The following is a 15,211-nucleotide window of genomic DNA, read 5'->3' as shown; positions in this document are numbered from 1 at the left end:
CCACTGGAGTCATGCTATCCTGGCTGATGACGGCTGATAGCCAGAAACCGGTCCTAGGATACTTGATTCCGGTCCAGGGAAGACATGGCTTGGCAGTTCGGGCTGGACTGTTCCCATGAGGCACAGGGTCAAGACTGATTTGCATATGGCCATGTCTAAACTGGGGTGTCGTAGTGGGCAAAAGAACGATGGATTTAACCCAGATCTCTTGACTGGGGGAGAATGTCTGCATTGTCAGCATTCCGTCCATCATTTGTTTGTTGTAACACTTTTCGCCCTAAGTGGGATGGGTATTCCCAGACGTGGGACCCGTGCTTACTACGCCACGGGAGTCAAGCTATCCTGGCTGATGACGGCTGATAGCCAGAAACCGGTCCTAGGATACTTGATTCCGGTCCAGGGAAGACATGGCTTGGCAGTTCGGGCTGGACTGTTCCCATGAGGTACAGGGTCAAGACTGATTTGCATATGGCCATGTCTAAACTGGGGTGTCGTAGTGGGCAAAAGAACGATGGATTTAACCCAGATCTCTTGACTGGGGGAGAATGTCTGCATTGTCAGCATTCCGTCCATCATTTGTTTGTTGTAACACTTTTCGCCCTAAGTGGGATGGGTATTCCCAGACGTGGGACCCGTGCTTACTACGCCACTGGAGTCAAGCTATCCTGGCTGATGACGCCTGATAGCCAGAAACCGGTCCTAGGATACTTGATTCCGGTCCGGGGAAGACATGGCTTGGCAGTTCGGGCTGGACTGTTCCCATGAGGCACAGGGTCAAGACTGATTTGCATATGGCCATGTCTAAACTGGGGTGTCGTAGTGGGCAAAAGAACGATGGATTTAACCCAGATCTCTTGACTGGGGGAGAATGTCTGCATTGTCAGCATTCCGTCCATCATTTGTTTGTTGTAACACTTTTCGCCCTAAGTGGGATGGGTATTCCCAGACGTGGGACCCGTGCTTACTACACCACTGGAGTCAAGCTATCCTGGCTGATAGCCAAAAACCGGTCCTAGGATACTTGATTCCGGTCCAGGGAAGACATGGCTTGGCAGTTCGGGCTGGACTGTTCCCATGAAGCACAGGGTCAAGACTGATTTGCATATGGCCATGTCTAAACTGGGGTGTCGTAGTGGGCAAAAGAACGATGGATTTAACCAAGATCTCTTGACTGGGGGAGAATGTCTGCATTGTCAGCATTCCGTCCATCATTTGTTTGTTGTAACACTTTTCGCCCTAAGTGGGATGGGTATTCCCAGACGTGGGACCCGTGCTTACTACGCCACTGGAGTCAAGCTATCCTGGCTGATGACGCCTGATAGCCAGAAACCGGTCCTAGGATACTTGATTCCGGTCCGGGGAAGGCATGGCTTGGCAGTTCGGGCTGGACTGTTCCCATGAGGCACAGGGTCAAGACTGATTTGCATATGGCCATGTCTAAACTGGGGTGTCGTAGTGGGCAAAAGAACGATGGATTTAACCCAGATCTCTTGACTGGGGAGAATGTCTGCATTGTCAGCATTCCGTCCATCATTTGTTTGTTGTAACACTTTTCGCCCTAAGTGGGATGGGTATTCCCAGACGTGGGACCCGTGCTTACTACGCCACTGGAGTCAAGCTATCCTGGCTGATGACGCCTGATAGCCAGAAACCGGTCCTAGGATACTTGATTCCGGTCCAGGGAAGACATGGCTTGGCAGTTCGGGCTGGACTGTTCCCATGAGGCACAGGGTCAAGACTGATTTGCATATGGCCATGTCTAAACTGGGGTGTCGTAGTGGGCAAAAGAACGATGGATTTAACCCAGATCTCTTGACTGGGGGAGAATGTCTGCATTGTCAGCATTCCGTCCATCATTTGTTTGTTGTAACACTTTTCGCCCTAAGTGGGATGGGTATTCCCAGACGTGGGACCCGTGCTTACTACGCCACTGGAGTCAAGCTATCCTGGCTGATGACGGCTGATAGCCAGAAACCGGTCCTAGGATACTTGATTCCGGTCCAGGGAAGACATGGCTTGGCAGTTCGGGCTGGACTGTTCCCATGAGGCACAGGGTCAAGACTGATTTGCATATGGCCATGTCTAAACTGGGGTGTCGTAGTGGGCAAAAGAACGATGGATTTAACCCAGATCTCTTGACTGGGGGAGAATGTCTGCATTGTCAGCATTCCGTCCATCATTTGTTTGTTGTAACACTTTTCGCCCTAAGTGGGATGGGTATTCCCAGACGTGGGACCCGTGCTTACTACGCCACGGGAGTCAAGCTATCCTGGCTGATGACGGCTGATAGCCAGAAACCGGTCCTAGGATACTTGATTCCGGTCCAGGGAAGGCATGGCTTGGCAGTTCGGGCTGGACTGTTCCCATGAGGCACAGGGTCAAGACTGATTTGCATATGGCCATGTCTAAACTGGGGTGTCGTAGTGGGCAAAAGAACGATGGATTTAACCCAGATCTCTTGACTGGGGGAGAATGTCTGCATTGTCAGCATTCCGTCCATCATTTGTTTGTTGTAACACTTTTCGCCCTAAGTGGGATGGGTATTCCCAGACGTGGGACCCGTGCTTACTACGCCACTGGAGTCAAGCTATCCTGGCTGATGACGCCTGATAGCCAGAAACCGGTCCTAGGATACTTGATTCCGGTCCAGGGAAGACATGGCTTGGCAGTTCGGGCTGGGCTGTTCCCATGAGGCACAGGGTCAAGACTGATTTGCATATGGCCATGTCTAAACTGGGGTGTCGTAGTGGGCAAAAGAACGATGGATTTAACCCAGATCTCTTGACTGGGGGAGAATGTCTGCATTGTCAGCATTCCGTCCATCATTTGTTTGTTGTAACACTTTTCGCCCTAAGTGGGATGGGTATTCCCAGACGTGGGACCCGTGCTTACTACGCCACTGGAGTCAAGCTATCCTGGCTGATGACGGCTGATAGCCAGAAACCGGTCCTAGGATACTTGATTCCGGTCCAGGGAAGACATGGCTTGGCAGTTCGGGTTGGGCTGTTCCCATGAGGCACAGGGTCAAGACTGATTTGCATATGGCCATGTCTAAACTGGGGTGTCGTAGTGGGCAAAAGAACGATGGATTTAATCCAGATCTCTTGACTGGGGGAGAATGTCTGCATTGTCAGCATTCCGTCCATCATTTGTTTGTTGTAACACTTTTCGCCCTAAGTGGGATGGGTATTCCCAGACGTGGGACCCGTGCTTACTACGCCACTGGAGTCAAGCTATCCTGGCTGATGACGGCTGATAGCCAGAAACCGGTCCTAGGATACTTGATTCCGGTCCAGAGAAGACATGGCTTGGCAGTTCGGGCTGGACTGTTCCCATGAGGCACAGGGTCAAGACTGATGTGCATATGGCCATGTCTAAACTGGGGTGTCGTAGTGGGCAAAAGAACGATGGATTTAACCAAGATCTCTTGACTGGGGGAGAATGTCTGCATTGTCAGCATTCCGTCCATCATTTGTTTGTTGTAACACTTTTTGCCCTAAGTGGGATGGGTATTCCCAGACGTGGGACCCGTGCTTACTACGCCACTGGAGTCAAGCTATCCTGGCTGATGACGGCTGATAGCCAGAAACCAGTCCTAGGATACTTGATTCCGGTCCAGGGAAGACATGGCTTGGCAGTTCGGGCTGGACTGTTCCCATGAGGCACAGGGTCAAGACTGATTTGCATATGGCCATGTCTAAACTGGGGTGTCGTAGTGGGCAAAAGAACGATGGATTTAACCCAGATCTCTTGACTGGGGGAGAATGTCTGCATTGTCAGCATTCCGTCCATCATTTGTTTGTTGTAACACTTTTCGCCCTAAGTGGGATGGGTATTCCCAGACGTGGGACCCGTGCTTACTACGCCACTGGAGTCAAGCTATCATGGCTGATGACGGCTGATAGCCAGAAACCGGTCCTAGGATACTTGATTCCGGTCCAGGGAAGACATGGCTTGGCAGTTCGGGCTGGACTGTTCCCATGAGGCACAGGGTCAAGACTGATTTGCATATGGCCATGTCTAAACTGGGGTGTCGTAGTGGGCAAAAGAACGATGGATTTAACCCAGATCTCTTGACTGGGGGAGAATGTCTGCATTGTCAGCATTCCGTCCATCATTAGTTTGTTGTAACACTTTTCGCCCTAAGTGGGATGGGTATTCCCAGACGTGGGACCCGTGCTTACTACGCCACTGGAGTCAAGCTATCATGGCTGATGACGGCTGATAGCCAGAAACCGGTCCTAGGATACTTGATTCCGGTCCAGGGAAGACATGGCTTGGCAGTTCGGGCTGGACTGTTCCCATGAGGCACAGGGTCAAGACTGATTTGCATATGGCCATGTCTAAACTGGGGTGTCGTAGTGGGCAAAAGAACGATGGATTTAACCCAGATCTCTTGACTGGGGGAGAATGTCTGCATTGTCAGCATTCCGTCCATCATTTGTTTGTTGTAACACTTTTCGCCCTAAGTGGGATGGGTATTCCCAGACGTGGGACCCGTGCTTACTACGCCACGGGAGTTAAGCTATCCTGGCTGATGACGGCTGATAGCCAGAAACCGGTCCTAGGATACTTGATTCCGGTCCATGGAAGACATGGCTTGGCAGTTCGGGCTGGACTGTTCCCATGAGGCACAGGGTCAAGACTGATTTGCATATGGCCATGTCTAAACTGGGGTGTCGTAGTGGGCAAAAGAACGATGTGTTTAACCCAGATCTCTTGACTGGGGGAGAATGTCTGCATTGTCAGCATTCCGTCCATCATTTGTTTGTTGTAACACTTTTCCCCCTAAGTGGGAGGGGTATTCCCAGACGTGGGACCCGTGCTTACTACGCCACTGGAGTCAAGCTATCCTGGCTGATGACGGCTGATAGCCAGAAACCGGTCCTAGGATACTTGATTCCGGTCCAGGGAAGGCATGGCTTGGCAGTTCGGGCTGGACTGTTCCCATGAGGCACAGGGTCAAGACTGATTTGCATATGGCCATGTCTAAACTGGGGTGTCGTAGTGGGCAAAAGAACGATGGATTTAACCCAGATCTCTTGACTGGGGGAGAATGTCTGCATTGTCAGCATTCCGTCCATCATTTGTTTGTTGTAACACTTTTCGCCCTAAGTGGGATGGGTATTCCCAGACGTGGGACCCGTGCTTACTACGCCACTGGAGTCAAGCTATCCTGGCTGATGACGCCTGATAGCCAGAAACCGGTCCTAGGATACTTGATTCCGGTCCAGGGAAGACATGGCTTGGCAGTTCGGGCTGGACTGTTCCCATGAGGCACAGGGTCAAGACTGATTTGCATATGGCCATGTCTAAACTGGGGTGTCGTAGTGGGCAAAAGAACGATGGATTTAACCCAGATCTCTTGACTGGGGGAGAATGTCTGCATTGTCAGCATTCCGTCCATCATTTGTTTGTTGTAACACTTTTCGCCCTAAGTGGGATGGGTATTCCCAGACGTGGGACCCGTGCTTACTACGCCACTGGAGTCAAGCTATCCTGGCTGATGACGGCTGATAGGCAGAAACCGGTCCTAGGATACTTGATTCCGGTCCAGGGAAGACATGGCTTGGCAGTTCGGGCTGGACTGTTCCCATGAGGCACAGGGTCAAGACTGATTTGCATATGGCCATGTCTAAACTGGGGTGTCGTAGTGGGCAAAAGAACGATGGATTTAACCCAGATCTCTTGACTGGGGGAGAATGTCTGCATTGTCAGCATTCCGTCCATCATTTGTTTGTTGTAACACTTTTCACCCTAAGTGGGATGGGTATTCCCAGACGTGGGACCCGTGCTTACTACGCCACTGGAGTCAAGCTATCCTGGCTGATGACGCCTGATAGCCAGAAACCGGTCCTAGGATACTTGATTCTGGTCCGGGGAAGACATGGCTTGGCAGTTCGGGCTGGACTGTTCCCATGAGGCACAGGGTCAAGACTGATTTGCATATGGCCATGTCTAAACTGGGGTGTCGTAGTGGGCAAAAGAACGATGGATTTAACCCAGATCTCTTGACTGGGGGAGAACGTCTGCATTGTCAGCATTCCGTCCATCATTTGTTTGTTGTAACACTTTTCGCCCTAAGTGGGATGGGTATTCCCAGACGTGGGACCCGTGCTTACTACGCCACTGGAGTCAAGCTATCCTGGCTGATGACGGCTGATAGCCAGAAACCGGTCCTAGGATACTTGATTCCGGTCCAGGGAAGACATGGCTTGGCAGTTCGGGCTGGACTGTTCCCATGAGGCACAGGGTCAAGACTGATGTGCATATGGCCATGTCTAAACTGGGGTGTCGTAGTGGGCAAAAGAACGATGGATTTAACCAAGATCTCTTGACTGGGGGAGAATGTCTGCATTGTCAGCATTCCGTCCATCATTTGTTTGTTGTAACACTTTTCGCCCTAAGTGGGATGGGTATTCCCAGACGTGGGACCCGTGCTTACTACGCCACTGGAGTCAAGCTATCCTGGCTGATGATGGCAGATAGCCAGAAACCGGTCCTAGGATACTTGATTCCGGTCCAGGGAAGACATGGCTTGGCAGTTCGGGCTGGACTGTTCCCATGAGGCACAGGGTCAAGACTGATTTGCATATGGCCATATCTAAACTGGGGTGTCGTAGTGGGCAAAAGAACGATGGATTTAACCCAGATCTCTTGACTGGGGGAGAATGTCTGCATTGTCAGCATTCCGTCCATCATTTGCTTGTTGTAACACTTTTCGCCCTAAGTGGGATGGGTATTCCCAGACGTGGGACCCGTGCTTACTACGCCACTGGAGTCAAGCTACCCTGGCTGATGACGGCTGATAGCCAGAAACCGGTCCTAGGATACTTGATTCCGGTCCAGGGAAGACATGGCTTGGCAGTTCGGGCTGGACTGTTCCCATGAGGCACAGGGTCAAGACTGATTTGCATATGGCCATGTCTAAACTGGGGTGTCGTAGTGGGCAAAAGAACGATGGATTTAACCCAGATCTCTTGACTGGGGGAGAATGTCTGCATTGTAAGCATTCCGTCCATCATTTGTTTGTTGTAACACTTTTCGCCCTAAGTGGGATGGGTATTCCCAGACGTGGGACCCGTGCTTACTACGCCACTGGAGTCATGCTATCCTGGCTGATGACGGCTGATAGCCAGAAACCAGTCCTAGGATACTTGATTCCGGTCCAGGGAAGACATGGCTTGGCCGTTCGGGCTGGACTGTTCCCATGAGGCACAGGGTCAAGACTGATTTGCATATGGCCATGTCTAAACTGGGGTGTCGTAGTGGGCAAAAGAACGATGGATTTAACCCAGATCTCTTGACTGGGGGAGAATGTCTGCATTGTCAGCATTCCGTCCATCATTTGTTTGTTGTAACACTTTTCGCCCTAAGTGGGATGGGTATTCCCAGACGTGGGACCCATGCTTACTACGCCAATGGAGTCAAGCTATCCTGGCTGATGACGGCTGATAGCCAGAAACCGGTCCTAGGATACTTGATTCCGGTCCAGGGAAGACATGGCTTGGCAGTTCGGGCTGGACTGTTCCCATGAGGCACAGGGTCAAGACTGATTTGCATATGGCCATGTCTAAACTGGGGTGTCGTAGTGGGCAAAAGAACGATGGATTTAACCCAGATCTCTTGACTGGGGGAGAATGTCTGCATTGTCAGCATTCCGTCCATCATTTGTTTGTTGTAACACTTTTCGCCCTAAGTGGGATGGGTATTCCCAGACGTGGGACCCGTGCTTACTACGCCACTGGAGTCAAGCTATCATGGCTGATGACAGCTGATAGCCAGAAACCGGTCCTAGGATACTTGATTCCGGTCCAGGGAAGACATGGCTTGGCAGTTCGGGCTGGACTGTTCCCATGAGGCACAGGGTCAAGACTGATTTGCATATGGCCATGTCTAAACTGGGGTGTCGTAGTGGGCAAAAGAACGATGGATTTAACCCATATCTCTTGACTGGGGGAGAATGTCTGCATTGTCAGCATTCCGTCCATCATTTGTTTGTTGTAACACTTTTCGCCCTAAGTGGGATGGGTATTCCCAGACGTGGGACCCGTGCTTACTACGCCACGGGAGTCAAGCTATCCTGGCTGATGACGGCTGATAGCCAGAAACCGGTCCTAGGATACTTGATTCCGGTCCAGGGAAGACATGGCTTGGCAGTTCGGGCTGGACTGTTCCCATGAGGCACAGGGTCAAGACTGATTTGCATATGGCCATGTCTAAACTGGGGTGTCGTAGTGGGCAAAAGAACGATGGATTTAACCCAGATCTCTTGACTGGGGGAGAATGTCTGCATTGTCAGCATTCCGTCCATCATTTGTTTGTTGTAACACTTTTCGCCCTAAGTGGGATGGGTATTCCCAGACGTGGGACCCGTGCTTACTACGCCACTGGAGTCAAGCTATCCTGGCTGATGACGCCTGATAGCCAGAAACCGGTCCTAGGATACTTGATTCCGGTCCGGGGAAGACATGGCTTGGCAGTTCGGGCTGGACTGTTCCCATGAGGCACAGGGTCAAGACTGATTTGCATATGGCCATGTCTAAACTGGGGTGTCGTAGTGGGCAAAAGAACGATGGATTTAACCCAGATCTCTTGACTGGGGGAGAATATCTGCATTGTCAGCATTCCGTCCATCATTTGTTTGTTGTAACACTTTTCGCCCTAAGTGGGATGGGTATTCCCAGACGTGGGACCCGTGCTTACTACGCCACTGGAGTCAAGCTATCCTGGCTGATGACGGCTGATAGCCAGAAACCGGTCCTAGGATACTTGATTCCGGTCCAGGGAAGGCATGGCTTGGCAGTTCGGGCTGGACTGTTCCCAAGAGGCACAGGGTCAAGACTGATTTGCATATGGCCATGTCTAAACTGGGGTGTCGTAGTGGGCAAAAGAACGATGGATTTAACCCAGATCTCTTGACTGGGGGAGAATGTCTGCATTGTCAGCATTCCCTCCATCATTTGTTTGTTGTAACACTTTTCGCCCTAAGTGGGATGGGTATTCCCAGACGTGGGACCCGTGCTTACTACGCCACTGGAGTCAAGCTATCCTGGCTGATGACGCCTGATAGCCAGAAACCGGTCCTAGGATACTTGATTCCGGTCCAGGGAAGACATGGCTTGGCAGTTCGGGCTGGACTGTTCCCATGAGGCACAGGGTCAAGACTGATTTGCATATGGCCATGTCTAAACTGGGGTGTCGTAGTGGGCAAAAGAACGATGGATTTAACCCAGATCTCTTGACTGGGGGAGAATGTCTGCATTGTCAGCATTCCGTCCATCATTTGTTTGTTGTTACACTTTTCGCCCTAAGTGGGATGGGTATTCCCAGACGTGGGACCCGTGCTTACTACGCCACTGGAGTCAAGCTATCCTGGCTGATGACGGCTGATAGCCAGAAACCGGTCCTAGGATACTTGATTCCGGTCCAGGGAAGACATGGCTTGGCAGTTCGGGCTGGACTGTTCCCATGAGGCACAGGGTCAAGACTGATTTGCATATGGCCATGTCTAAACTGGGGTGTCGTAGTGGGCAAAAGAACGATGGATTTAACCCAGATCTCTTGACTGGGGGAGAATGTCTGCATTGTCAGCATTCCGTCCATCATTTGTTTGTTGTAACACTTTTCGCCCTAAGTGGGATGGGTATTCCCAGACGTGGGACCCGTGCTTACTACGCCACTGGAGTCAAGCTATCCTGGCTGATGACGGCTGATAGCCAGAAAGCGGTCCTAGGATACTTGATTCCGGTCCAGGGAAGACATGGCTTGGCAGTTCGGGCTGGGCTGTTCCCATGAGGCACAGGGTCAAGACTGATTTGCATATGGCCATGTCTTAACTGGGGTGTCGTAGTGGGCAAAAGAACAATGGATTTAATCCAGATCTCTTGACTGGGGGAGAATGTCTGCATTGTCAGCATTCCGTCCATCATTTGTTTGTTGTAACACTTTTCGCCCTAAGTGGGATGGGTATTCCCAGACGTGGGACCCGTGCTTACTAGGCCACGGGAGTCAAGCTATCCTGGCTGATGACGGCTGATAGCCAGAAACCGGTCCTAGGATACTTGATTCCGGTCCAGGGAAGACATGGCTTGGCAGTTCGGGCTGGACTGTTCCCATGAGGCACAGGGTCAAGACTGATTTGCATATGGCCATGTCTAAACTGGGGTGTCGTAGTGGGCAAAAGAACGATGGATTTAACCCAGATCTCTTGACTGGGGGAGAATGTCTGCATTGTCAGCATTCCGTCCATCATTTGTTTGTTGTAACACTTTTCGCCCTAAGTGGGATGGGTATTCCCATACGTGGGACCCGTGCTTACTACGCCACTGGAGTCAAGCTATCCTGGCTGATGACGGCTGATAGCCAGAAACCGGTCCTAGGATACTTGATTCCGGTCCAGGGAAGACATGGCTTGGCAGTTCGGGCTGGACTGTTCCCATGAGGCACAGGGTCAAGACTGATTTGCATATGGCCATGTCTAAACTGGGGTGTCGTAGTGGGCAAAAGAACGATGGATTTAACCCAGATCTCTTGACTGGGGGAGAATGTCTGCATTGTCAGCATTCCGTCCATCATTTGTTTGTTGTAACACTTTTCGCCCTAAGTGGGATGGGTATTCCCAGATGTGGGACCCGTGCTTACTACGCCACTGGAGTCAAGCTATCATGGCTGATGACGGCTGATAGCCAGAAACCGGTCCTAGGATACTTGATTCCGGTCCAGGGAAGACTTGGCTTGGCAGTTCGGGCTGGACTGTTCCCATGAGGCACAGGGTCAAGACTGATTTGCATATGGCCATGTCTAAACTGGGGTGTCGTAGTGGGCAAAAGAACGATGGATTTAACCCAGATCTCTTGACTGGGGGAGAATGTCTGCATTGTCAGCATTCCGTCCATCATTTGTTTGTTGTAACACTTTTCGCCCTAAGTGGGATGGGTATTCCCAGACGTGGGACCCGTGCTTACTACGCCACGGGAGTTAAGCTATCCTGGCTGATGACGGCTGATAGCCAGAAACCGGTCCTAGGATACTTGATTCCGGTCCAGGGAAGACATGGCTTGGCAGTTCGGGCTGGACTGTTCCCATGAGGCACAGGGTCAAGACTGATTTGCATATGGCCATGTCTAAACTGGGGTGTCGTAGTGGGCAAAAGAACGATGGATTTAACCCAGATCTCTTGACTGGGGGAGAATGTCTGCATTGTCAGCATTCCGTCCATCATTTGTTTGTTGTAACACTTTTCGCCCTAAGTGGGATGGGTATTCCCAGACGTGGGACCCGTGCTTACTACGCCACTGGAGTCAAGCTATCCTGGCTGATGACGCCTGATAGCCAGAAACCGGTCCTAGGATACTTGATTCCGGTCCGGGGAAGACATGGCTTGGCAGTTCGGGCTGGACTGTTCCCATGAGGCACAGGGTCAAGACTGATTTGCATATGACCATGTCTAAACTGGGGTGTCGTAGTGGGCAAAAGAACGATGGATTTAACCCAGATCTCTTGACTGGGGGAGAATGTCTGCATTGTCAGCATTCCGTCCATCATTTGTTTGTTGTAACACTTTTCGCCCTAAGTGGGATGGGTATTCCCAGACGTGGGACCCGTGCTTACTACGCCACTGGAGTCAAGCTATCCTGGCTGATGACGGCTGATAGCCAGAAACCGGTCCTAGGATACTTGATTCCGGTCCAGGGAAGGCATGGCTTGGCAGTTCGGGCTGGACTGTTCCCATGAGGCACAGGGTCAAGACTGATTTGCATATGGCCATGTCTAAACTGGGGTGTCGTAGTGGGCAAAAGAACGATGGATTTAACCCAGATCTCTTGACTGGGGGAGAATGTCTGCATTGTCAGCATTCCGTCCATCATTTGTTTGTTGTAACACTTTTCGCCCTAAGTGGGATGGGTATTCCCAGACGTGGGACCCGTGCTTACTACGCCACTGGAGTCAAGCTATCCTGGCTGATGACGCCTGATAGCCAGAAACCGGTCCTAGGATACTTGATTCCGGTCCAGGGAAGACATGGCTTGGCAGTTCGGGCTGGACTGTTCCCATGAGGCACAGGGTCAAGACTGATTTGCATATGGCCATGTCTAAACTGGGGTGTCGTAGTGGGCAAAAGAACGATGGATTTAACCCAGATCTCTTGACTGGGGGAGAATGTCTGCATTGTCAGCATTCCGTCCATCATTTGTTTGTTGTAACACTTTTCGCCCTAAGTGGGATGGGTATTCCCAGACGTGGGACCCGTGCTTACTACGCCACTGGAGTCAAGCTATCCTGGCTGATGACGGCTGATAGCCAGAAACCGGTCCTAGGATACTTGATTCCGGTCCAGGGAAGACATGGCTTGGCAGTTCGGGCTGGACTGTTCCCATGAGGCACAGGGTCAAGACTGATTTGCATATGGCCATGTCTAAACTGGGGTGTCGTAGTGGGCAAAAGAACGATGGATTTAACCCAGATCTCTTGACTGGGGGAGAATGTCTGCATTGTCAGCATTCCGTCCATCATTTGTTTGTTTTAACACTTTTCGCCCTAAGTGGGATGGGTATTCCCAGACGTGGGACCCGTGCTTTCTACGCCACTGGAGTCAAGCTTTCCTGGCTGATGACGGCTGATAGCCAGAAACCGGTCCTAGAATACTTGATTCCGGTCCAGGGAAGACATGGCTTGGCAGTTCGGGCTGGACTGTTCCCATGAGGCACAGGGTCAAGACTGATTTGCATATGGCCATGTCTAAACTGGGGTGTCGTAGTGGGCAAAAGAACGATGGATTTAACCCAGATCTCTTGACTGGGGGAGAATGTCTGCATTGTCCGCATTCCGTCCATCATTTGTTTGTTGTAACACTTTTCGCCCTAAGTGGGATGGGTATTCCCAGACGTGGGACCCGTGCTTACTACGCCACTGAAGTCAAGCTATCCTGGCTGATGACGGCTGATAGCCAGAAACCGGTCCTAGGATACTTGATTCCGGTCCAGGGAAGACATGGCTTGGCAGTTCGGGCTGGACTGTTCCCATGAGGCACAGGGTCAAGACTGATTTGCATATGGCCATGTCTAAACTGGGGTGTCGTAGTGGGCAAAAGAACGATGGATTTAACCCAGATCTCTTGACTGGGGGAGAATGTCTGCATTGTCAGCATTCCGTCCATCATTTGTTTGTTGTAACACTTTTCGCCCTAAGTGGGATGGGTATTCCCAGACGTGGGACCCGTGCTTACTACGCCACTGGAGTCAAGCTATCCTGGCTGATGACGGCTGATAGCCAGAAACCGGTCCTAGGATACTTGATTCCGGTCCAGGGAAGACATGGCTTGGCAGTTCGGGCTCGACTGTTCCCATGAGGCACAGGGTCAAGACTGATTTGCATATGGCCATGTCTAAACTGGGGTGTCGTAGTGGGCAAAAGAACGATGGATTTAACCCAGATCTCTTGACTGGGGGAGAATGTCTGCATTGTCAGCATTCCGTCCATCATTTGTTTGTTGTAACACTTTTCGCCCTAAGTGGGATGGGTATTCCCAGACGTGGGACCCGTGCTTACTACGCCACTGGAGTCAAGCTATCCTGGCTGATGACGGCTGATAGCCAGAAACCGGTCCTAGGATACTTGATTCCGGTCCAGGAAAATCATGGCTTGGCAGTTCGGGCTGGACTGTTCCCATGAGGCACAGGGTCAAGACTGATTTGCATATGGCCATGTCTAAACTGGGGTGTCGTAGTGGACAAAAGAACGATGGATTTAACCCAGATCTCTTGACTGGGGGAGAATGTCTGCATTGTCAGCATTCCGTCCATCATTTGTTTGTTGTAACACTTTTCACCCTAAGTGGGATGGGTATTCCCAGACGTGGGACCCGTGCTTACTACGCCACTGGAGTCAAGCTATCCTGGCTGATGACGGCTGATAGCCAGAAACCGGTCCTAGGATACTTGATTCCGGTCCAGGGAAGACATGGCTTGGCAGTTCGGGCTGGACTGTTCCCATGAGGCACAGGGTCAAGACTGATTTGCATATGGCCATGTCTAAACTGGGGTGTCGTAGTGGGCAAAAGAACGATGGATTTAACCCAGATCTCTTGACTGGGGGAGAATGTCTGCATTGTCAGCATTCCGTCCATCATTTGTTTGTTGTAACACTTTTCGCCCTAAGTGGGATGGGTATTCCCAGACGTGGGACCCGTGCTTACTACGCCACTGGAGTCAAGCTATCCTGGCTGATGACGGCTGATAGCCAGAAACCGGTCCTAGGATACTTGATTCCGGTCCAGGGAAGACATGGCTTGGCAGTTCGGGCTGGACTGTTCCCATGAGGCACAGGGTCAAGACTGATTTGCATATGGCCATGTCTAAACTGGGGTGTCGTAGTGGGCAAAAGAACGATGGATTTAACCCAGATCTCTTGACTGGGGGAGAATATCTGCATTGTCAGCATTCCGTCCATCATTTGTTTGTTGTAACACTTTTCGCCCTAAGTGGGATGGGTATTCCCAGACGTGGGACCCGTGCTTACTACGCCACTGGAGTCAAGCTATCCTGGCTGATGACGGCTGATAGCCAGAAACCGGTCCTAGGATACTTGATTCCGGTCCAGGGAAGACATGGCTTGGCAGTTCGGGCTGGACTGTTCCCATGAGGCACAGGGTCAAGACTGATTTGCATATGGCCATGTCTAAACTGGGGTGTCGTAGTGGGCAAAAGAACGATGGATTTAACCCAGATCTCTTGACTGGGGGAGAATGTCTGCATTGTCAGCATTCCGTCCATCATTTGTTTGTTGTAACACTTTTCGCCCTAAGTGGGATGGGTATTCCCAGACGTGGGACCCGTGCTTACTACGCCACTGGAGTCAAGCTATCCTGGCTGATGACGGCTGATAGCCAGAAACCGGTCCTAGGATACTTGATTCCGGTCCAGGGAAGACATGGCTTGGCAGTTCGGGCTGGACTGTTCCCATGAGGCACAGGGTCAAGACTGATTTGCATATGGCCATGTCTAAACTGGGGTGTCGTAGTGGGCAAAAGAACGATGGATTTAACCCAAATCTCTTGACTGGGGGAGAATGTCTGCATTGTCAGCATTCCGTCCATCATTTGTTTGTTGTAACACTTTTCGCCCTAAGTGGGATGGGTATTCCCAGACGTGGGACCCGTGCTTACTACGCCACGGGAGTCAAGCTATCCTGGCTGATGACGGCTGATAGC

Source organism: Triturus cristatus, chromosome 2_1 (genome assembly GCF_964204655.1).
Source record: "Triturus cristatus chromosome 2_1, aTriCri1.1, whole genome shotgun sequence".
NCBI lineage: Eukaryota > Metazoa > Chordata > Amphibia > Caudata > Salamandridae > Triturus > Triturus cristatus.
Note: the sequence above shows the minus strand (reverse complement) of the source record.